The sequence below is a fragment of the Orycteropus afer genome, unplaced genomic scaffold, assembly GCF_000298275.1.
Source record: "Orycteropus afer afer isolate SDZICR_OR568_19922 unplaced genomic scaffold, OryAfe1.0 scaffold00108, whole genome shotgun sequence".
Taxonomy (NCBI): domain Eukaryota; kingdom Metazoa; phylum Chordata; class Mammalia; order Tubulidentata; family Orycteropodidae; genus Orycteropus; species Orycteropus afer.
Window position 1 is genome coordinate 427301 of NW_006921695.1, and position 24167 is coordinate 451467.

The window sequence follows — 24167 nt, forward strand, 5'->3', positions numbered from 1 at the left end:
TTTAATTTTTATTTCTCATAATTGTTGAGATTTTTTTAATCAATTCATTTATCATTTATATCTCATAAACTGCAGTTTTTCAATTTTTAAATTAGCATCTTTGTCTTTACTTTTATAAGAGTCAAGGTGATATTCTGTGTCAGGAATTTAATATTTTGGTGATGACTAGCAAGCATTATTCTACTATTTCTGCACCCCTAGGTCTTCGTTTCAATTACTATAATATGCTCATTAAATTAAAATATCTATTATGGTGCCAACATTCATGTAACAGACAGAAAAATGTCTCATATGGGTCGATTAGAATCATTTTGTTAAATTAACATTGTAGCCTTTTATAAGTGGGCCTAAGTAGATACTGTTATTAACAGAGATAGGGCACAAATTGAAACGAGATTTTTATGCTTTATATACTCTGAGTACATTTTCAATGAACAAACCTGTGTAAAAGGCAGCTGAGCTTTCAAAATATACTTTATTCCTGTATCCATAGAGCTACTTTTCAGTTTGTATAGTATTAGGGGCCATGTTTATTTACATGGCTCAGGATAAACCTTGTGACAACTTCAGAAATATTATTGCTATTATTTTATTTGACCATCTGCTGCTACAAATTTGTGGGATGGTAAGTCAGGTGCAATGTGGGAGAGAGGAATCCAGGAGGCCATGAAAAGTGAGCAGATTTCTTACATTCACAGTTTCCAGAGGCAGGAAGGCACGGCATGCCATGATGCAGAGCCACACAAGGAGTTGTACCCAGGGACAAGGTAACAAGTTGAAATTGTAGGAGAGGGCTTTTGTATGGCAGGCAGGGTGGGTGGGGTTAGCTAGGTTCCATTGGCTTTCTGGGGTTTGGGCAGAATAATTCTGCAGGCTCAGAGGAAATAGGGGCTGTTCCTAGTTGTTGAGTACTTGGCTCTAGGACAGTTAAGACAAGTATATAGTGGCCCAGGAGTATAAGAACCCTAGAGAGGGAGTAATTGAGTAATGGACTTAATCAGCTTCTTAAGAAAGGGAACGGACCGGCCTGCAAACAGTATCTCAAAACTGTCAAGACGGCATTTCAAGAAAATCATATTGCACCAGCAAAAATTTCCTTGATACTCTTAAAAAAAAAAAATCACTGCCATCAAGTGAAATCTGACCCATAGAGACTGTTCCTTGGGTTTCCAAGACAGTATCAATACTGGAGGAGATAGACCAATCTTCCTTCTGAGGAGTGGCTGATGAGTTTGAACAGCCAACCTTCTGGTTAGCAGTCAAATGCCTTAAGCACTACACCACCAGAGCTCATCTCTGGAATACAGAACCTTTGTTTTACTTTTCAGGCGCAGTGGTTAAGGCATTCAGCTGCTAATGAAAAGATCTGTGGTTTGAACCCACCAGCCGCTCCATGGAAGAAAGATGAGGCAGTCTGCTTCTGCAAAGATGTATAGCCTCAGAAACCCTGTGGGGAGGTTCTAGTCTGTCCTATAGTCACTATCAGTCAGAATCGACTCAATGAGAATGGGTTTGGTTTTGGTTTTTTGGTGTTTACCTTTCAAGTTCCTGAGTGGCACAAACAGTTAAGCGCTTGGCTACTAACCAAAAGGTTGGAGGTTTGAATCCACCCAGAGGTGCCTCAGTAAAAAGACTTGTCAACCTGAAAGGTCACTGCCTTTGAAAATCCTACAAAGTACAATTGTACTTGGAAATACACAGAATTTACCATGAGTCAGAATTAACTCCACAGCAACATTTTGTTTGTTTGTTTGTTTTAAAGTTTTCAAGAATATCTATAAGATTCAGTCCCTGATCTAGAGACCTGAATGCACTCTGCACTGACCACTGATGAACACAGTGTGCCCTTCACTCATAAACACATTGGCCACGTTTCAATAATAGAAAACTAATCAGTGATGATTAACTGCCACATATACTCTAACTTCAGCTCTAATCTCTTCCCAGATATGGGACCTGGAGCAAGTCACATATGCTGTCTGGTCCCTTGTTTTCTTATCTTTAAAGATCTATCCTTAGTTGTTACGAACATTAAATACATTAACATGATGAGCAATTTATAAAGTAAAAGCATTACACAAATACAATGTTTCACTCATATTATGACAAATATGCATTTTTCTTTACTAACTGGTTTGAGCCCTGTCACTGCTTGCTTGCCTGCCTATACTCATCCTTCCTAAATACTGCTGCAATTGGATTACTCTTAGGTGCCATGGTGACCAAGGAGCTCTGGTGGTGTAGTGCCTAAGGCATGTGACTGCTAACCAGAAGGTTGGTGGTTCAAAGCCAACAACCACTCCTCGGAAGGAAGGTTGGGCAATCTACTTCCATAGTGATACCACCTCAGAACCCCAAGGAGGGGTTGCTATGAGTCAGATCTGACTCCACAGCAATGGTTGCAATGCATTAGGTGCCATGGACTCAATTCTCAACGCATAGCAACCCCATGTGACAAAGTAGAACTGCCACATAGACTTTTCAAGGCTGTAATGTTTATGTGAGCAGATCCCCAGGTCTTTCTCTTATGCGGCTGTTGGCTGGATTTGAACCACCAACCTTTCAGTTAGCAGCTAAGTACTTAACCATTGTGCCACTAGGGCTCCTTCCATAGTTGATTAAGCTTCCCTAAAATACCATGTTGGTGGTTCAGTAGAAGAATTCTTGCCTTCCATGAAAGAGACTCGGATTCCATTCCCAGCCAATACATCTCATGGGCAGTCACCACCCATCTGTCAGTGGAGACTTATGTATTATTATGATGATAAACTATTTTCAGTAGAACTTCCAGACTAAGACAGATGAGGAAGAAAAGCCAGATATCTACTTCCAAAAAATCAGTCGGTGAAAATCCTATGGATTGTAACGGTCCAATCATGGATATGGAACAAGACCAGGCGATGTTTCAATCCCTTGTGCATGGGGTCATCATGAGTCAGGTGTCAAGTCTATGACAGCCAACAACATGTGTCAAGCACTATGCTAAGTGATGAAGATGTAGTCCTAAGAAAAGCATGTTCTTGAAAAGGAGATATAGTCCACCATCTATATGTATGAAATCCAGGAGTAATATATATTTTTTAATAGATTAAAAAAAAAAAAAACTAAAAGTTTTCATAGCAACTAGCAAAGTGATTAAGTAACTTAACATTTTTGTGCTTAGCATTTGATTAATTATAAAACAGTAGAGCTGTGCATAGGTAAAATGTAGAAGAGTTATAGAACGTTGGGGGGAAAAGGTAGCAGACACTAGGAACACTCCATGAAACCATCAGATAAAACATTAGGTTACATATTGTATGCTTCCATTTATGTAATATTCTCAAAATGGCATAACTACAGAGATGGAGAATAAATTAATGACTGCCAGGGATTAGAGATGGTGCAAGGGAGGGTGGCAAGTGTGACTGTAAAAGGATAGGACAAAGGAAGTTTTGGGGGCAGCAGGATCATTTCATATCTTTATCATGATGGGTTTTACATGAATCTAACTTGTAAAAGTGGCATTGTACAGTTTTAGATTCAGCAGCACATGACCCCATGTACTAAATTTGGAAAAATATAAAGAATATTAGCATGACACCTGTACAAGGATAACACACACAAATTTATGAAGCATTCCTTATTTTTTGAGCATGAGCATTTTTAGGACCGTGAAACTATTCTTTATTATACTGTGATGATGAATATATGGAAATATATTTTAAAGCATATAGGGCAGTATAGCACAAAGAGTGAACCCTAATGTAAACAAACTATGGAGTTGAGTAAGTAATAATAACCTATCAATATTGGTTCATTGTAATAAATATACTACAGGAATACAAGATGTTAATAACAGGAGAAAGTTTGAAAGGGGAGAAGATATGTGTGACCTCTGTACTTGCTGCAAAAATTTTCTATAAACTTAAAACGTTAAGTTTATTAACAACAACAACAATAAAGGCATATAGTGTATACATTCATTGTACCAAATGTCAAATTCCTAGGTTTGATACTATAGTTTCATAACAATTGGGGGGAACCAGGACCAACAAGTACCTGGGACATCTCTCTACTATCTTTGCAATTTTCCATTAATCCATAATTATTTAAAATTTTTTTAAAAAAATGAACAAGCACTAGAGACTTTCCATGAGACTATCAGGTGAAATATTTTTATAGAAACCAAATCTGCTTGCAGTTGAAACTAGAGGTAATTCTTCAAGTGATGGGCATATAAGCAGTGCCCTGATGAGAGGAGTAGAATTGCATCCATAAAGGACTTCCCAGTCAAATAAATCAGTTTACATAAAGTTAATTCTGACTCGTGATGACATGTGTGTGTCAAAAGAGAATTATGCTCCATAGGATTTTCAATGGCTAATTTTCTTGAAGTAGCCTTAGGCCTTTCTTCTGAGGTACCTCTAGGTAGACATGAACCTCCAATCTTTTGGTTAGCAGTCAAGCACGTTGAACATTTGCACCATCCAGGGTGACAATCTTATAGGATGGATTAGAACTGCTCCACAGAGTTTCCAAGGCTGTAATCTTTAAGGAAGCAACTGTCACATCTTCCTCCCATGGAGCAACCAGTGGGTTCTAACCACCAACCTTTCAGTTAGCACTGAGCACTTTAACCACTGTGCCACCAGGATTCATTCCCAGTTAACAAGATGGTGTTATATTCCTGTGGTTTCATAATATGAAGCCAGGGTTCATATTTAGAAGAGAAAACAAAAGCTCGAAGCAAGCCACCAAACTTCTACCTAAAGGTTCTATCATTTCTATAATCACATAGTTTGTAGTTAATACTTTAAGTAAGATGAGAAATATCTCATTTAAATATTCAAAAACTTTCCCTCAAAAATTGTTAGAAGTAGTATCATTGGAACCATTACAATTGACACAAGATGTTTTAGATGTGCAGCAATTTTTCATGCTAATGGAATAAAGTACCTCTTGAGCTTTTCTTATCATCAATGTCTATGATTATATTACTTCTGTTGAGGGAAGATTATCTACATGATGTTATTATCTTGGTCTCCTGTGTATAGGGATAATGGAAAGTGGCTCCATAATTTGAAAAGGCATTATATTCTCAAAGACTATTAACATTTTATTTTATATAAGTTCTTAATGGGAACATTTCTAAAACACTAAAATAATCACTCAAAATGGCTCTATATGCATAATTGCAACAAATTGTATAATATTATACATTTTGGAAGAAGTTACTAGGTGTTGTGTCTTGTATTGTTAAGATATCAGACATTCTGACTCAGTTTAAGTATTATTCATCAAGTTTATGTACATATTGCATGCATATTTATGATTTAGAGGTCATGTAGACAAAACAATAAAATATATCATCAAATAATCTGTCCTGTCTTTTCCCCAAAATCTGTTCACCTGGAATACTTCAGTTTAAAATAATCACATAATTGGCTCTATGGTGTCATTTGCTAACACAAATCTGGATTAACTATAGGGCATATTCTGTAAATTCAATTTCATAAGCCATGGATCTTCATATCCAACCTCTAATGATTTCTATAAATGAAAATTCAGAACTAGGGAAATATTAAGGATTGAATTTTGTCCCCCTCAAACCATGTGTTGTGATTCTTAACCCCTTTTTTGAGGAAAGGAGTTCTGGTGGTGCAGTGGTTAAAGCATCCAGCTGCTAACCAATGGTTGGAATGCACCACTCCACAGGAGAAAGATAAGGCAGTCTGCTTCTGTAAAGATTTACAACCCTCGAAACCCTGCGAGGCAGTTCTAGTCTGTGCTGGAAGGTCACTATGAGTCATAATCAACTCGATGGCAGTGGATTTATATTTAGGGATGTAATCCCATTTGGAATAAGGTGTCTTTTGCTGTGTTAATGAGGTCCTATCAGTGTAGGGTGTGTCTTAAACCAATCATCTTTGAAATATAAAAAGAGAATATTAGACAGAGAAGCAAGGACAGATTTGATAAAATACATTCCACACCACATGAAGATTGCCAAGGAAGCAAGGAACAGAAGCTGAAAGGAGACAAGGACCTTACCCCAGTGCCAAAAGAGGAGGAAAGACTTACCCTAAATGCAGTGCACTGAATTTGGACTTCTATCGTAGTGCCTAAGGCACTAACCTTCTGCTAACCAGAAGGCTGGTGGTTCAAACCCACCAGCCACTCCTGGAAAGGAAGGCTGAGCAATCTACTTCTGTAGTGATACCGCCTCAGAAACCCAAGGAGGGGTCGCTGTGAGTCTAGCCTGACTCCATGACACATAGCAACTAACAACAAACTGTGAGAAAATCAATTTCTGTTCATTAGTGCCACCCACTTGTGGTATATCTGTTAGAGCACCACTGAGAAACTGAGACCGGCAAGAACAGTAATGCATCAGCCACCAGCCACTCCTTAGAAGAAGATGGGGCAATCTACTTCCACAGTGATACTGCCTCGGAAACCCAGAGAGGGGTCGGGTCCAACTCCACAGACATAACAACAACAACAAGAGTGAGAAACAGTTTTTTAATTGTCATGGAATCCAGATTTCTGGGTTCGATGGAGATTGGCATGACATCCCCAACCCATTTCCCTGAGACCATCTTCAGAATCTTGAGCCTTGAGCAGACTCTTCTCCTAAAAATCACCTTTAAGTCAAACAAAAGTCTTGTTAATTAGTAAATACTATTTATCTATAATTATTTTTGAAGAATGATTGTGTGCAGTCAATTTCAAGAAACAGAAATTCCAGTGAGAGTCTGGAAACTGTATTGTAGGATAATTTCTTATTACAAAAATTGTTCTGGCCCCTTTTCCATGGTAATGTCAATGAGATGGTGTAGAAAAATCTTTGGGCATTCTCACCTCTCTGAAGCACTTTGACTCTCTTCTCAAAAAAAACAAAAAACTCAAAGCCATTGAGTCAATTCCAACTCATAGTAACCCCTATTGGGTTTCCAAGGTTGTAAATCTTTACAGAATCAGACTGCCCCATCTTTCTTCCATGGAGCAGCTGATGGGTTGTAACCATCGACCTTTGGTTAGCAGCCAGTGCCTTCACTACTACACCACCAAAGCTCCTTCAATTTGCAAATCATATATTAAATAAATTTAAAATCAATTTATGTTGTTGGCTTAATATGATTATTATGTTAACACCAGTACTCTACTCAGGGTATGTGGGTGTAGGAGCAAGTGAGAGAGTAGTAGAAGATTTCATATCATCCTCAGAACCAAGCCACATTCTCCAACAGGTTTACAAAACACCTTGAATCTTGAGTTAAAAAAGTTAATACTATGTTTACTCACCAGGACAGTCTGATGTCTGTTGCTCTAATAGGTTAGAACCCATAGGAAAGTGGAAATATAATTGTATTACTTACTAGAATTACCATCCTCTTAACCCCAATGCCATTCTTCTCAACTACAACAATGTGTGCATGAAACTAGGCAATATCTTTAAGACTCTTTTGTAATATAAAATAGAAATATATTCAGTAAATATTTTAAGTTATGTCCTGTTGTTGTTATTGTGTGCTGTCAAGTCAGACTCGACCCATAGAGACCCCTCCATGGGTTTCTGAGGCAGCATCACTACAGAAGTAGATTGTCCCATCTTCCTTCCGAGGAGTGGCTGAAGTTATGTCTTATTGCATTTAAACCCTCTAACATGGGTAATTTATATAGCATATGTAGAAGCCCTTCACTAACTGAAACATTTTATTGGAACACTCCATATAGAGTATTATTTCAAAAAAAAAAAAAATATTTTAAAATAAATGTTAGATTGATTAATGTAATTAGGGAACAGACTTTTAAAAAATGTCCATTAGTGGATTAATGGATACGTAAAATGTGGCATATCAGATGATAAATTTTATCAGGATAATTAAAAGAAATAAAGGATTTATATCGATGTGGATGTAGACCAAAACCATAATAAGTGGAAAATCATATTTCATGATATGCTATAAATTATATAAAATTATAAATCACACCAAAATAATATTTTGTATTATCCATGAATACCATTCTTTCTTAGAAAATGAAAAATAGACTGGGCTGATATACACTAAATTTATGGTAAGAATTTCCTTTAGAGAATAAGAGAAAAAATAAATTAGGGATGGGGTTAAAAAGCGTTCAGGTTTATCTGTAATGTTACATTTATTTTAGTAATTTAAAACATGTAGCTATCTCTTTTAAATGAAAAATTAAGATGCAATTTTATATTCATCAAAAGTAAAAATCATCTTTTAGTAGCTTTTTCTATTCAAGCAACTTTACATTTCATCTTATGCTTTTATTTTTAGGACTCATTCTTTAAGCATTTATGAGCCAAAAGAGAAAAGGTGCTTTGTAAAGCATAAAGACAAATAAAGGTTAAATCTATTCTAGACTGCACTTGTCTATAGATTTCATGAGAATACAGTGAGTAATCTGACAAAATTTGAAGTATGACAAATATTTTCTTACTATAAACCAAAAACCAAACTCACTGCTGTCAAGTTGATTCCAACTCATAGTGCCCCCTCCTTGGGTTTCCAAGGCAGTATCTCTATGGAAGTAGATTGCCCAATCTTCCTTCCAAGCAGTGGCTGGTGGGTTTGAACTGCCAGCCTTCTGGTTAGCAGTCAAATGCCTTAGGCATTATGTCACCAGAGTTCCCTGTTATAGCTATCGCTGTGTAGTATAATAGCTATTGCTATTATAATATTATAATATTATAATAGCTATTGCTATCATCCTTTTTCTCCCTTAGAAGAGATAATGGTCATAGTCTGGGCCACATGGAATCTCAGATGCTAAATCCTTGCCAGCTAAAATCAAATGACACATTGCAACAGACATCTTTGATCCTGCCCCTCACCTCCACCCTATCACCAGGGAAAATTAAAGTTCAACTTTAGGATGTTGCACAACAAATTGACTCTATTGAACAAGTATCATGAGTGGAGTTTGCTTCCACTCCTAGCATCAAAGCGTCAGACTAGAGTCACAGTTGGGGCTCCATTTCCAGACCATTTCTCTCAAGAACAGACTTGACCCCAGCTGCCCTGGTTAGAGAGTTGCTCATTTGCAAACAATTCACATCTTGGTTTCATATACTCCACCATCCTCTCATGGAGATCTTTTATCTGTCTGCCCTATCAAAGACTGACTTGTATTCTATAGCTAACCCTTGACTTGAGTCTAGACTGAGCTATGAGTCCCTAACTTCTGTTCCTACTCTGTCAATGTCTTAATAAGCCCACTCTGCCTAAACTACATAATTGAGGAACACTACAAAGATTTTTGATCAGTTTCTAAATCATGAACAAAAACTTATTTTGTACAACTTATGTTATTGTGTCTATTTTACTATCTTTATATCCTCTGAAAATTAGGTGCTTTTTAAAAAGATGTAGGGAAATTCTTGATTACCCAAATTATTTTGTTGAAACACTGTATATACTCATCCAAATCACTAAACACATCTATGATGTTTAAATAGTAACTGACTAGCAATCAGGGATAGATCCCCCTTTACCAGACAAGCCCCAGCTCTCCCTAAGTGTTCTGCTTATTGCCCTCTCTGCACTGAATCTAACTCTAGATCCTGGTTTAACTCTAGTAACTTGGTCGTATACTTCTTTTAGGTATGTATAGAGAGTTGTGCTAGATATATATCTTCTGATATGAAAAAGTAATTTTAATCTCTGTTTGAATGTTAAAATAAAATTGATCATCACATGTATGTTTATCCATCATTTTTCTAAAATGTGCTGTGTGTATTAAAATGCACTGTTCTTTTTCATTATACTGATGGTGTTTGGTTGCCCTTAATACTCCTCAGAGGGAAGATGGGGCAATCTACTTCCATAGTGACACTGCCTCGGAAACCCAAGGAAGGGTCACTATGAGTCAGGTCTAATTTGACAGCACATAACAACAACAACAACTGCAAGCACAAGGCTGTATGGCCACAGATACCTTTCACAGAAAATATTTAGAGCACATGAGAGAATTTGCACATTGTAGCTCAAAGAGACATGACCGAGGGTAGAAGCAAGGAAGGAATAGTGCAGATAGCATACACACTTTAGAACCTGGGCAAGAGGCAGGTTAAATGAACTTTTAAAATATGTATAAAACCTCCTAGCTCAAGCATTTACCTATTCTTCAATGTCACAGAGGTCATTGTTGTGGATCACAAGGATTCTTGTGATTTATGAGAATCGTATTAACATTTCGAAGAAAAAAATTGAAGTTGTCAAGGATTTCATTCTACTTGGATCAACAATCAATATCCATAGAAGAAGCAGTCAAGAAGTGAAATGACATATTGCATTGAGAAATCTGCTACAAAAGACCTCTTAAAAGTTCTAAAAAGCAAGATGTCACTTTGATGACTAACACACATCTGACCCCAGCCATGGTCTTTTCAGTTGCCTCAAATGAAGGCAAAAACTGAACGATGAAAAAAAAAAAAAAGAACAAGAATTGATGCATTCAAACTATTTTATTTTTAGAGAATGTTGAATATACCATGGACTTCCAGAAGAATAAATAAATCAGTCTTCGAAAAAATACAAGAATGCTGCTTAGAAGCAAGGATGGGAGACTTCACTGGCTTACTTTGGACACATCAATGGGAAAGACCAACCACTAGAAAAGGACATCACATTTGCTAGAGAATTAAGGAAAAGAAGGAAAGCCCTCAATGAGATGGATTAACACAAGTGGAAGCCTCAACAATGGTCTCAAGCACATCAAACATCATGGGAATGGCACAAGTTTGGGCAACATTTTGCCATGAGTCAGAGCCAATTCAATGGCTCCTAACAATAATAACAACATAAACACACAGCATCTCTAAAAGAACATTACCCTAAATGCCAAATCCTAGATTGCCACTGTGATAGAGCTAGAGATGTGCCACTCAGATCCAAGAAAGTACTTGCTGCCCATTGTGAGCTGCGTGGTTGGCTGTCTATTTCCAGCTGCCAGCTCCTTCACAATCTGCCTCAGCATTTGAGCTAACATCACACTCTTCTCAGGGCAACCCTGGGCCAATGGCTCAGCAACATGGGTTAGGCAGGTCATGCTTTTCTTAGGGTACCTCCAAGCAATGACAGAGCAAGGAAAGGAAGCAAAGACTTCCAACACATGGCTCTTCTAACTAGCAATTTTTGTTCCAGAGTTCCCCATGGGCTGGCAGAGATTCATCAGGTCTGTATCACATCTAACGGCTCACTCTGTCTAATCCCTTCTCTGTCATAGGTGTTTACTCCTACTGAAGCTCTTGTGCTCCTAATTCAGTCCCATCTCCTGCTTCCTGGAGAATCCAACTGACAACAGACACTGAAGTCTCACATAGGAGTTATAACAGCAACAAACTTGAAAAAAAGACCAAGTGGATTTGGAGGAATCTGGGAAGAGAAGAGAGGCCACAAAATGTCTGTCATTGACAGGAATAAGAGGAAGATTCAAGCTCCAATTTATTAAGTGACTACAATGTGCAAAAATTTTGTAATATCATTCATTCCTTTCAACAATTTTGGTAACATATTGCTAGCTATATTTTATAGAACAATTTGCACAATGAACATTTATTCAACCCCTCCTGTGTGGCATATACTGCCCCAGGAAGTTACTTGCTTTCAAAGATATAACAGAGGTGCAGATAGATGCATAGGTAATTGAAGTAGAATATAATATGTGATATCAAGTGTGTGGAGTCTCTAAGTGGCGCAAAGAGTTAAGCAATTGACTATAAACAAAAAGGTTGGTAGTTTGAACCCACCCACAGACAGCTCAGAAGAAAGACCTGATGCTCTGCTCCCAAAATGTCACAGCTTTGAAAACCCAGTGGAGTGCAGTTCTACCCTGACACACATGGGGTCACCATGAGTCACAATCAATTCAACAGCAACTTATTTGGTTATGAAGTGTAGAGAATAGTTCATCCATCTACTCTGAGAGTTGAAAATAGTTTTCAAGAAGAGTTAACATCTAAGCTGATCCTTGAAGCATAAGGACCTATTTCACTTGGGACTTACTTAATGGAAAAAAAATAGTGATAATAAAAAAGTGGTCAGGGCAGTTCAAGCTGCAGAGTGTTATGGATAATTGAAAGGAGAACCACAAAGTTTAAGTCCCAGGTTCCTTGTAAAAGCTGAGGCCAGCATTCAAACTCAGATTTAACACAAAAGATCATGTTTATTCCACTTCCACCATAGATCAGGACTGAAAATGGCAACAGATGGTTACAAAATTTCCTCCATCACAGGTGTGTCTGGAGTCAGCCTTGACCTCTCTCATTTCCAAGGCATGCTCTTCTTATTTTGTTGCTTCCAATGAAGCTCAAACCAACAAATAACAGTAACACAGAGAGTTGCTGAAGACCTTTCTCAAATTCTGAAGCTTCCCTGAAGGCTAGTTGCCAGCCAAAAATATTTTCTGGGTAAGAAAACCAAAGAATGTGAAGACTTCTAGAAGGCCACACTTAACCTCAGCTTTGTCATTGTTTACACTAAATAGCAGACTACCCAAGGATAGGAAGCAGCAGAGAAATATTTTATTTAATGATTTGGTTAATGACAATATTATAGTCCTCATTCTTTTAACAAATATTACTTTTGTTGTTCTGAAAAGCTAATCATAAATGACTGTTCAAATCTCATAGAATAAAAGATGTTTTCCCTTCACAGAATGGAAATAGTTCTATGATGCAGTGTTTAACTAATGCAAATTATTTCTTCCTTGAGACTCACCCTAAGTGTTTCTGAGAGGAATTTAAACAATTTTATTTAGAGAACGTCAATTTGCAATTAGAATATAAAATTAAGGAACCTACAATAAAGCAACCTTAGTGCAATCACTCATTTCAGTGGTTGTTGCCTTCTGTTAGCAGAGTTGTTTTGGCACTGGTTTCCACGTGGTGCACAATTAATCATGACTCCTGCAAGGCACTAATTCATCATTAACCAAGTAAATAAATATTTTTTTCCATCTTTAATTTCAATACTTAAATCAACCAGAAATAAATTAGTTTATTTACTTGGGGATGAGAGGTGATTTTTTTGTTTTTGTTTTTGTTTTTCCACTTTTTTCTTTCTTCTAGAACTAAAGGTCTCTGTTGAACAAGAAAGAATCCAGGTATTGCATCAGGATCACTGCTCAGAACTGGTATTGAGGGCAGAAAGCAGAGACTACAACCCTTGAGGTTATGACAAGAAGAGTATGAGAGCTCCCAACATTCACAGAGACTAAGATGCAGGCTCTGAGTAGAGACTTGGGTTAACTAGGAGTCATCATGGAACAAGAATGGGATAGATGGGTTTTGATGTATATGACATCATGTGAAATGGTGTAGGTAGATAGGTCTGGCACGGGGCTGGGCCTATATGAGAGGGTGAGAAGTTAGTAGCTGAATCATACTCCAAAAGAGAATCAGCCATGTTCCACCAATCAGTGTGGGTGGGTTTTGCATAGAAGATAATTCAGGGCAGTGGTTCTCAAACTTGAGCAAGTGTTAGAACGAACTAGTCTGCTTTTTGTAAATGCAGCTTCCTTTGCCCAACCCAGAGATTCTGTTCAGTAAGTCTGAGTGGAGCCAGAAATCTTCATTTTTTATAAGTGTTCCAGATGATTCCGATGTAGTTTCTGATAGGAAACACCAGATCTAGGAGGTAATTGTGATAAAAATAAAATGCAGGTGTTATCTCCTATCTAACAAAAACCCACTGCTAACAACTTGATTCCAACTCACAGTGAACCTATACGACAGAATAGAACTGTCCCATAAGGTTTCCAAGGATGTACATCTTTACAGAAGCAGGGTACATCTTCCTGCCATAGAGTACCTGGTGGGTTTGAACCACTGACGTTTCAGTTAGCAGCTGAACTCATAACCACTGTACCATCAATCTCCTTTCCTACCTAGCAGGAGCCAATAAACTACAGCTTAATGGAAAAAATGGAAAGACAGAATTTCACCATCATCATTCTCTCTCAGTCAGACTACACTATAAACAATAAAGAACCAAACTCACTGCCACTGAGTTGATTCTGACTCATAGTGATCCCCTTTGGGTTTCCAAAGTGGTAAATCTTTATGGAAGTAGATTGCCCAGTCTTCTTTCTGTGGAGTGGCTGATAGGGTTGAACTGCCAACCTTCTGGTTAGCAGTCAAATGCCTTAGGCACTATGCCACCAGAGTTATACTATAGACAAGTGTAAATGCCAAATTAAGGAGCTCTAGTGGCAGAATTTAAACCCACCAGCCACTCCTCGGAAGGAAGATGGGGCAATCTACTTTCGTAGTGATACTGTCTCGGAAACCCAAGGAGGGGTCGCTATGAGTCGGGTCTTACTCGATGGCACATAACAACACAACAACAGTGGCACAATAGTTAAGTATTCAGCTACTAACCAAAAGGTTGGAGGTCCAAACCCACCCATCCACCTGCTCCATGGGGTGTGATCTGCTCCTATAAAGATTACAGACAACCCTATGGAGCAGTTCTACTCCCTCACTTGAGGTCCCTATGAATTGGTATAGACTTGATAACAACAACAAATGCTCTGATGGCATAGCAGTTAAAGCATTTGGCTGCTAACCAAGAGGTTGCTAACCAAACACACCAGCTGCTCTGTGGGAAAAATATGAGGCAGTTTGCTTCCATAAAGATTTATACTCTTAGAAACTCAATGAGGCATTTCTACCCTGCCCTCTGGGATCACTATGAGGTAGAATCAACTCAATGTCAGTGGCTGTATATTTAAATTGCTAAAAATAATAATAACTATATCTTTTTCAATTCAAAAATCTTTAACTTTCTTTAATATGTCAATTAATCTTGTGTTGTAATAGATAGGGTTTTGATATTAAAAAAAATAGATTCAAATTTCAGTTCTGTTTCTTATTAAATTTATCACATCAATATGTTACTAAGAATTCCTGGTTCTTACAAACAGTACACAAGCTCAATTGCTAACAGAAAGGTTGGAAGATTGAGGCCACTCATAGTTGCCTTAGAAGAAAGGCCTGGTGATCTACTTCCAAAATATCAGCAGTTGAAAACCGTGTAGAACCCAAAGCAATCTATATATTCAATGCCATTGCAATCCATCAACATCCTTTAAAGATATGGAAAAACCAATCACTAATTTTATAGGGAAAAGAAGGAGATATTGGATAAGCAAAGCACCATTGAAGAAGAACAAAGTAGGAGGTCTCACACTCCCAGTTTTCAAAACCTATACAGCCACAGTAGTCAAAACAGCCTTGTATTGGTACAATGACAGACACATAAACCAGTGGAATAGAATTGAGAATCCAGAAATTAACCCATCTATCCAAAGATCAGCTGGTCTTTGACAAAGGGCCAAAATCCATTAAATGGGGAAGAGATAGTCTCTTCAACAAATGGTGGTGCCAAAATTGGTTACCCATTTGCAGAGAAATGAAACAAGATCCATACCACACACCATACACAAAAATTAATTCCAGATGGATCAAAGACTTAAATGTACAACCTAAAACTATAAAGTTCCTCAAGGAAAAAATTGGGACAAATTTAGGGGCACTATAAGGAGCTCTGATTGCATAGTGCCTAAGGCATTTGACTACTAATGAGAAGGTTGGCAGTTCAAGCCCACCAACCACTCCACAAAAGGAAGACTGGGCAATCTACTCTGTAAAGATTTACCACCTCAAAAAACCAAAGGTGGTCTCTATGAGTTGGAATGGACTTGATGGCAATGAGGTTTTTTTTAATTTATGGCATAAATAGACTATCAAGCATACCCCAAGATGCACAAATAGCAGAAGATAAACTAGATGAATGGGACCTTCTAAAATTTTTATGTGCTTCCAAAGACTTTTCCAAAAGAGTCAAAAGAGAACCTACAGATTGGGAAAAAATGTTCAGAAATGACATACCTGACATGGGACTTATCTCTACAATTTATAGAAAACTCCACCACCTTCAAAACAAAAAGACAAACCATTCAATTTAAAAATAGGCAAAAGATATGAATATACAATTCACCAAATAAGATATTCAGGCAGCCAACAAACACATGAAGAAATGTTCACTATCATTAGCCATTGGAGAGATGCAAATCAAAACAACAAGTACCATTTCACCCAGGGACTAATGGCAAAGTTCAATGAGACAGAAAATAACAAATGCTGACAAGGATGTGGAGAGATTGGGACCCACATACACTGCTGCTGGCTGGTGAGACTGCAAAATGATAAAACCACTGTGGAAAGCAGTATGGCAATTCCTCAAAAAGTTGGAACTAGAAATACCATTTGATCCAGCAATCCCATAACTAGGTATATATCCTAAAGAAATGAGAGCCAGGACAAGAACAGATATATGCACACCCACATTCATGGCAGCACTATTCACAAGAGCAAAGAGATGGAAACAACCTAAGTGCCTATCAACAGAAGAATGGATAACCAAACTATGGTACATATACACAATGGAGTAGTATGAAACACTAAAGAATAATGTAGACTCTGCGAAATACTGCATAATGTGAATGAACTTAGAGGACATTATGCTGAGTGAATAAGTCAATCACAGAAAGACAAATATTGTATTAGTTCACTATCGTAAAAAGTCAAGGGAAGGTTTATATATGGAAAGAGCTTTCCTTGTTGGTTACCAGGCATGGAAGGGGAGGGGAGGGAATACTGCTAGGCAGGTAGAAACAAATATTGATTTGAGTGATGGGAAGGGCCATGTACCAAAAGTGAGTGATCAACACAGTGGCACTGAAGCAGAAGAAGACATAGAGAGCTACATGGGAGGTACAGACAACAAAGATAAACCCTTTTGCATGTACAGTACTGTGTTGTCAGTGATGGCAAGCATTGATCTACAGGTAGATAGATGGGTGGACAGGCTGACTGATCAGGTATGTCTAAGTGGGGGGAGTGTGCCCATGACCATGTACACCATTAGCAGACGATGTTTCTACATACGTATTTGTATGTGCTGTAAGAACATCCAGATGTATAGTAGAGATGACAAGGGGCAAATATGGTAGCTTCTTGACCACAGCCAGCTACCCTGAGGGACCTGAGTAGTTGGACCTGTGGCTTGGGACCATGGTCACAGGGTACATCAAGCTCAATTGGCTACTACACAAAAATATGGTTCTACATTCTACTTTGGTGAGTAGCTACTGGAATCTTAAAGCTTGCAAGCAGGCAATTAGATACAACGATGGGTTTCTCCTCGTCCAGAGCAAAGAAGAATAAAGAAAACCAAAGATGCACAGAAACAGTTAGTCCAAGGGACTGGTAGACCATGCGATTCTCAGTCTATATGACCATGAGACCAGAAAAAAATAGATGGTGCCTGGCTACTACCATCAACCTCTCAGAGAGGGATTGATACAGGAGAACAATATGAAACAAAACTCAAAATCATAAAAAAGACCAGGTTTGCTAATCTGATAGAGCCTGGTGAGACCCAGTTTCCTTTGATGTCTGGAATTGAATTCACCCCCGTGGCTTTCAGCCAAACAATAAAACATATAGGCATAAAGAGTGAACATTTATATCAGACAGATACACTCCTTAGAGTGATCAATCATGAAAGGACAGAAGGGAAATGTTTGCACTGGGAGACAGCTGGGAGGGAGGGGATGGGCAGGAACGCATAGGAAAGAAGAACACAGGGAAGAAGTAACTACAGGAAGGAAATGGGACGAGAGCTGTTACAACATGGGGGATTGCAGTCAATATCATGAAACAAAATGTGTATGAACTGCTATATGGAAAATGAATTTGCTCTGTAAACTTTCACCCAAATCACAATAAAACAGTTAAAAAAGAAAACCCTATTAAGCACAATTCTTCTCTGACACACATGTAGTTGCCTTGAGTTGGAATCAACTCTACACCAACTGGATTGTAATATGTTACTAACAACTCTGTAGAAACTCTGGTGGTGTAGTGCCTAAGACATTTGACTGCTAACCAGAAGGCTGGTGGTTCAAACCCACCAGCCACTCCTTGGAAGGAAGATTGGACAATCTACTTCTGGTAGTGATACCACCTCAGAAATCCAAGGAGGGGTCACTATGAGTTAGATCCAACTTGATGGCTCAGTTTCCTTGGCTAAAAACTTGGAATAATAATAATTTGGAGAATATTGTGAGAATAAATGAACAGAGTATGCAAGGTCTCAGCATTGGTATATGGGCAATCTCAGCATTTTTTTAGATGGATGGATGAACAGTGATAAAAAATTCTGATGAATGGAAAAGTCTTTGAAATTAAATGAACAGTGAGAAAGCTGAGAAATATGAGGTTTTAATTTTCAGCTTAGTGGCAAACCTAAAAAATTATTTTATTATTTTTAATTACCACTTTATTTTGTTTTGTCCATTTGTATTTTTACCCACCAGTATCATTAGTGTGATCATTTCCTATTTTTGTCCTACCTTGCTTTGATTTCCTACATAACCTTGGCATAAATCATTCAAAATACCATTTAAACTATATACCAGTCAAGCCTGGCAGCCTTTGCATTCAATGCCGTTGAACCATTCAGGAAAACTAATTCACTCATTTGGCTTTAGTTTTGTATATCCTTCCCATCATCTTCAGTACTTTTATTAGTTTCTAGAACATGGTCTGTGAGTAGCTCCACAGACATTCACAATTACATGGTGCTGTCTTCCATGTTAACTCTTCAAATGGCTTCACTTACAGGCACAGCTGTCTCATCTTGATTTCTCTGGGAGCTAGGCAGAACTGGCATTTCCCTTCTCACAGCCCATTTATTTTCAGACACGTGTTGTAGCATACATTAAGTTCAATTTCTGCAAAGTTGTTACAAAGGTGTAGAACCATACACAGTTGGATGGCACTGTGCCCTCCAAATGGAACGAAGATGAATAAAGCAGACAAAAGGCTGCGCATAGAAAAAGGTAAATTTTCCAATCTGTAGCAGGCAACTCATGCTGAGGAGATCCCCAAGCTTTCCCCTGAAAAAGAAGAAACAGTGTTACTTCTTTTCTATTTAGAAATAATTTCACACACATCATTTGATATTCTGTACAATGACATAAGTATTATTATAATCCTTATTTTAGAGATGAGGAAATGAAAACACAACAGGGTTACATAACTTTCCCAAAGCCACACAGTTGGCAAGCTGAATAACAGAGACTATAAATCTGTTGTTGTTTTCTTTTTTGTTTTGTTTTTGTTTTCCTAACACCAAACCCTAGATTGCTCCCCAAATAACAAGGTTTCTCTACATGCAGAGGTGATTCTAGGCTTAGTCAATCTATTGCCATCAAAATGATGCCAGTTCATGTGGACCCTACATGGGTCAGCATAGAACTGTGCTCCACAAGGTTTTCAATGATTGTTGCTTTTGGAAGCGGATTATCAGACCTTTCTTGGAAGATACTGTGTGGACTTAAACTGCCAACCTTTCAGTTAACAGCTGATCATGTCTTTTGCACCACCAAGATTTTCCCTAGGTTAGGAGAGTCTTTAAAAGAGGGCAAGAGGGATATGCCCAAAGCAAGATGGACTTTTCCAGAGTTAAGCTGCATAAACTGATTCAAATAAATGCCTTTTATTATGGTGGTAAAGTAGAAGGTCAGGGAAAATGAGGAACACTTCAATGAGATTGAATGACACATGAGCCTCCACAGTGGGCTCAAATACATCAAAGATCATGGAGATGATGCAGGACTGGGCAACACTTTGTTCTGTTCCACAAAAGATCACCATGAGTGGGCGCCAACTTGATGGCAACCAACAACATCATGTTCTGTTTGAAGGCATTTTGTGAGTCTACGCTTATTAATTTATTGTTGATCACTAACCACAGGGAGTCACTTTTGGGGGTTGGTAACCATTGCTTCCTTTCTTTAGTTTAGCCAAAAATATCTGACACCTGTCGAAGCAAACAATGCTGAGGGATCATTGACTGATCTGAATATTGGACTTGGACTTGGACTTGGTTGAATTCTCCTGGGTCCTCGGAAGGAAAATCAGGCAATCTACTTACATAGAGATACCACCTCGGAAACCCAAGGAGGGGTCGCTATGAGTCAAATTGACTCCACAGCAATGAGTTTGGTTTTTTTTGGGGGGAGAGGGGGAGAATGTTCTGAGGCTGAGGAGGTTGCAGCCATCATTTTTCACAGAGTTGTTGCACACAACTGATATTTCCTTCACACCATAATAGCATTTGCTCTAAGTTGTTGTTGTTGTTATGTGCCATCGAGTCGGACCCAACTCATAGCAACCCCTCCTTGGGTTTCTGAGGCAGTATCACTATGGAAGTAGACTGCCCCATCTGCCTTCCGAGGAGTGGCTGGTGGGTTTGAACCTCCAGCCTTCTGGTTAGCAGTCAAGTGCTTAGGCACTATGCTGCCAGAGCTAATTTGAATAATCTCCAGTTGAAAGGATCTGCAGATAAAACACCTTCAAATATAAATCTCTCCCATTAAGAAAAGCTAAAATAGTGTCATTTTTATCTTGTAGTTCATGCAAGCTGCACTTCTGTGACTAAAGTTGGGATGTGTCCCTGCGAAGGATAATGGGCTCTGCATTCTATGTAAAGCTCAGAGGATCTTGTTTACTTTGTTTTATTGTGGTCTAGTAAGGCCCTCCTATAAATGAACTACAGAACTTCTGCTCTCAGCTTGGAATCCCTTGTTGAGCATTTGATTAACCACCTTAAATCATTTTCCAGGCTCAAGAAATTGCTAAACACGTCAGGTAATATGAGCTTGAGCAAGAGACAAAGTGTATTTTGGATTAAGGTGAAACTCCCAAACATATAGGAAAATGCAGCTAGTGCTAATATTCATAGCAAAGGAAACATAACCTTCTCTGCTCACATGTATGCACATAGAAAGGATATGTTTTTGGTCCATTCTCCCTCTCACTTCCAATAGCTCTTCCCATCCTCTTGTTCAACTCCTCCCTTATTAACTTTTCTCTAACAGAAGAGTTGCTAATCCTCAGAAGTGGAGATGTTTGGGGTATAGTATACTGCTGTTGCTGTTATTGCCTTGAGTCATGTATATAATAAAAGGAAACATCATCCAAACCTGCATAATTTTTATGATCTTGAATATGTTGAGCCCATTGCTGTGACTATGTCTCAATTCATCTGGTTGAGGGTTTCCCTCATTTTTGCACAATACACTAACCAAAAAAAAAAAATCTATTGTCCCATTGCCATCAAGTTGATTCCAATTCATAGCAACCCTATAAAACAAAGCAGAATTGTTTCCAAGGCTGTAATCTTTACAAAAGCAGACTGCCACAACTTTGTCGCATGCAACAGTTGTAGATTCAAACCACCAACCTTTCAGTTAGCAGAGGAGCGCTTAACCACTGCACTACCATGGCTCCTTACACAATATACTAGGTTTCTTAAGTATTAAAATGCCCTTTAAAATGCCTGTATTCTCCTCTCCACCCCCCTACTTTCTAGATTTGTGTGGTAAGCAGACTCAGGCAAGGCCTGACTTTTCAAGCTCTTTCTTGCCTTCTAAGCATGCAAATTAATACTGTTAGATTTTGGGGAAAGGAGTCTTTCCTTTGATTTAACTAATGAGCCTGTGCAGAGGAAGATTAGTAAGTTGACACTTTACTATTAATGAAATGGCCCTGCTTCTCTTTTAACTATTAATCCTTAAATTTCCTATTCTAGTTACCAGGCACCAAGAAAAGAAGTGGGTCTGGATGGCAGAGTTGGATCCAAGCATTCCTGGGACCCCAATCAATGCCTTCACATTGTCATATAAACCAAACCTCTGTCCTTTAGTACAATTATTGTACTTAATTCTGCTCAACCAATCAATCATTGAGACAACTTCATTTTGATGAGATCCCAAAATGAAAGAAACTAAATGTTTTCTAAGAGCCCCTGGGTGGCACAAATGTTTAACATGCTTGGCTGCCAGTAGAAAGGTTGGCAGTTTCAACCCCAACAGTGGCACTGCTGAGTGCAGTTCTACTCTGTCGCACATAGGATTGCCATGAGTTGGGATCAACTCAACAACAAGGAGTAAATATATTTTGAGAGTTTTCTAAGGAATATTGAAGGTGACTCCTCTGACCTGACAACAGCTTTTTGATCTCAGTCTTTCCAAATTCATTTAATTAAATTAAATATTCCTTGGTGGGCACTATCTTTGCCACACCCTTCCCAATGGATTTTCTATCAAAATTAGCTCATAGGGTGTTTGAGCTGTGTCTTAGTCCATGTTCCCAAGAAAACAGATCTGAAGACAAAGTCTCTGGTAGCAGTATGTTATTTAGAAAATTATTCTCCTAAGGAGCAGGAATGATTGATGGATGAAAGAAGTGAAATACGAAAAGAAGAATTTTCAATACAAGAATGTTTACCAAGTTGCAGCTTGACTCTTGTTTCCCTAGGACCTTCTGAGGATACTAATGAAATATGCCTCAGAACCATCTGCCTGGAGGAATAAAGTAGAAAGAATTTATCAATGGGCTTACATTCCCCATCGGGCCAGGGTATCTTCTAAGACATTATCTTCCCCACCTTCCAGACTGCACATGTATAAGACTTTGGTAGGTTCCCATGGGCATATATGCCATAGCACCAGAGAAGCTCTAGGTAGGAAGTGAGAGCCACACAGGGAAGGCCCAAGGCAAATACTGTCAGATGGTACCTGTGGAAAGCTAGTCAAATCCTGCATGTAACTGGTTATCACAATAGTAAACAGAGTAAAAGATGAAAATATATCCAATACAGTCCACCTATAGCATTACACAGTTCTTGACATGTCCTCCCTTAAATCTAAAATGTTACACAGCCCCTTCAAGCTATTACTAGCCACAGCCTGTGTAAGGACTGAACACAAGAGAATTGAAGGAATAGTCCCTGATGCTGCAGTTAGCCTAAGGATATAATTGATATTTACTATCCATCTTCTTCATCATTTACCTTTTATATTTTCCTTACTCTTGGCCATTATTTTGGCAGCCCTGGGTAGCCTAGATCTTCTTCCTTCAGAAATAATGAACTTTTTTTTTTTTTTTTCTGTCTTGTCTTGGTTGGGTCCAAATTGCTCAATTGCCAGCTAACAGATAATATAAACATTGGAAAGACACTCCAGTGAATCACCAGATTCCAGAGTTACTAATCCCTGCCTCAGTTTTGTAGCAGCAGTTCTACTTCTAGTGATAATTAGACTCTATCCCCCACAAGTATAGTAGTCCCTTTCTTTGACTGCCAGTCCCCCTGATAAAGATTTCATTCAGTGGAACTCTTTATTGTAGCCCTGTGGAAGAGTGAGTCCATGAAAATCTAGCTTTCTATTCCATCACGTAAGGTCTTTATGAGTTGGAATTGACTCTGGTAGATCTGGTGTTTTGTTTTGTTTTGTTTTATTCCAGCATTTCCTAAAATGCAGGGTTAAATCACACACACACACACACACACACACACACTTAAGTCACCAGGAGTGATAATGACAAAAACCCATACTACTTCTCCTTGTTTCCCAAGCCCTTGTTATCCAGCCATTGCCAAAAAAGCATCGTATACCGGCTGCACTCTTCTGAAAGGAGAGCCTAAGACACAAGCACATATATCATATCCTAAAAGACAAATCCCCAACCACACAGGTATTTTCCCTGAGCTGCTCCTTTACGTAAGCCTTTAACAGCCCATGGTTTCATCAAGTCAGCTTGTTCTGGATAGGGAGGCATATTGGAGGTGCAGAGGAGTTTATAAATGGATCCTGTGGTCCAACAAGGTGTTATGCAGAATAACATACCCATAGATAAAGAATTCTGTAAATTTTCAGATAGTGGTGCTGGGTCTAGGCACAATCTCAAGGAAGATAAACCTGTGTCTAGAGCAAGTAATATTCCTACTAAGAATGAACCATCCCCTCCTCCCAAGGTGGGAGAGGGGGACTTACTACCATCGAGTAGATTCCAACTCATAGCGACCACCACTGGGTTTCCAAGGTGCTGACTCTTTACATAAGTATATTGCCCCATCTTCCTTCTGCAGAGCAGCTGATGGGTTTGAACCACCAACATTCTGATTAGCCTTAGAAACTGCACCACCAGAGCTCCTTCTCAGAGTAAAAGATGTCTGATATAATCAACCTACTGGTAAAGGCTGATTAATCTCCATGAGGACCAGTGTCATAAAGAA

General features: G+C 38.5%; 1 non-coding gene across 1 annotated transcript; it reads left to right on the forward strand.

Annotated features, from left to right (window-relative positions):
- The first annotated feature begins 3525 nt into the window (after positions 1–3525).
- LOC122150235 lies at positions 3526–3630 on the forward strand. Its single transcript, XR_006163556.1, has one exon. It is a non-coding gene; the product is annotated as a U6 spliceosomal RNA (small nuclear RNA).
- The last annotated feature ends 20537 nt before the right edge of the window (positions 3631–24167 follow it).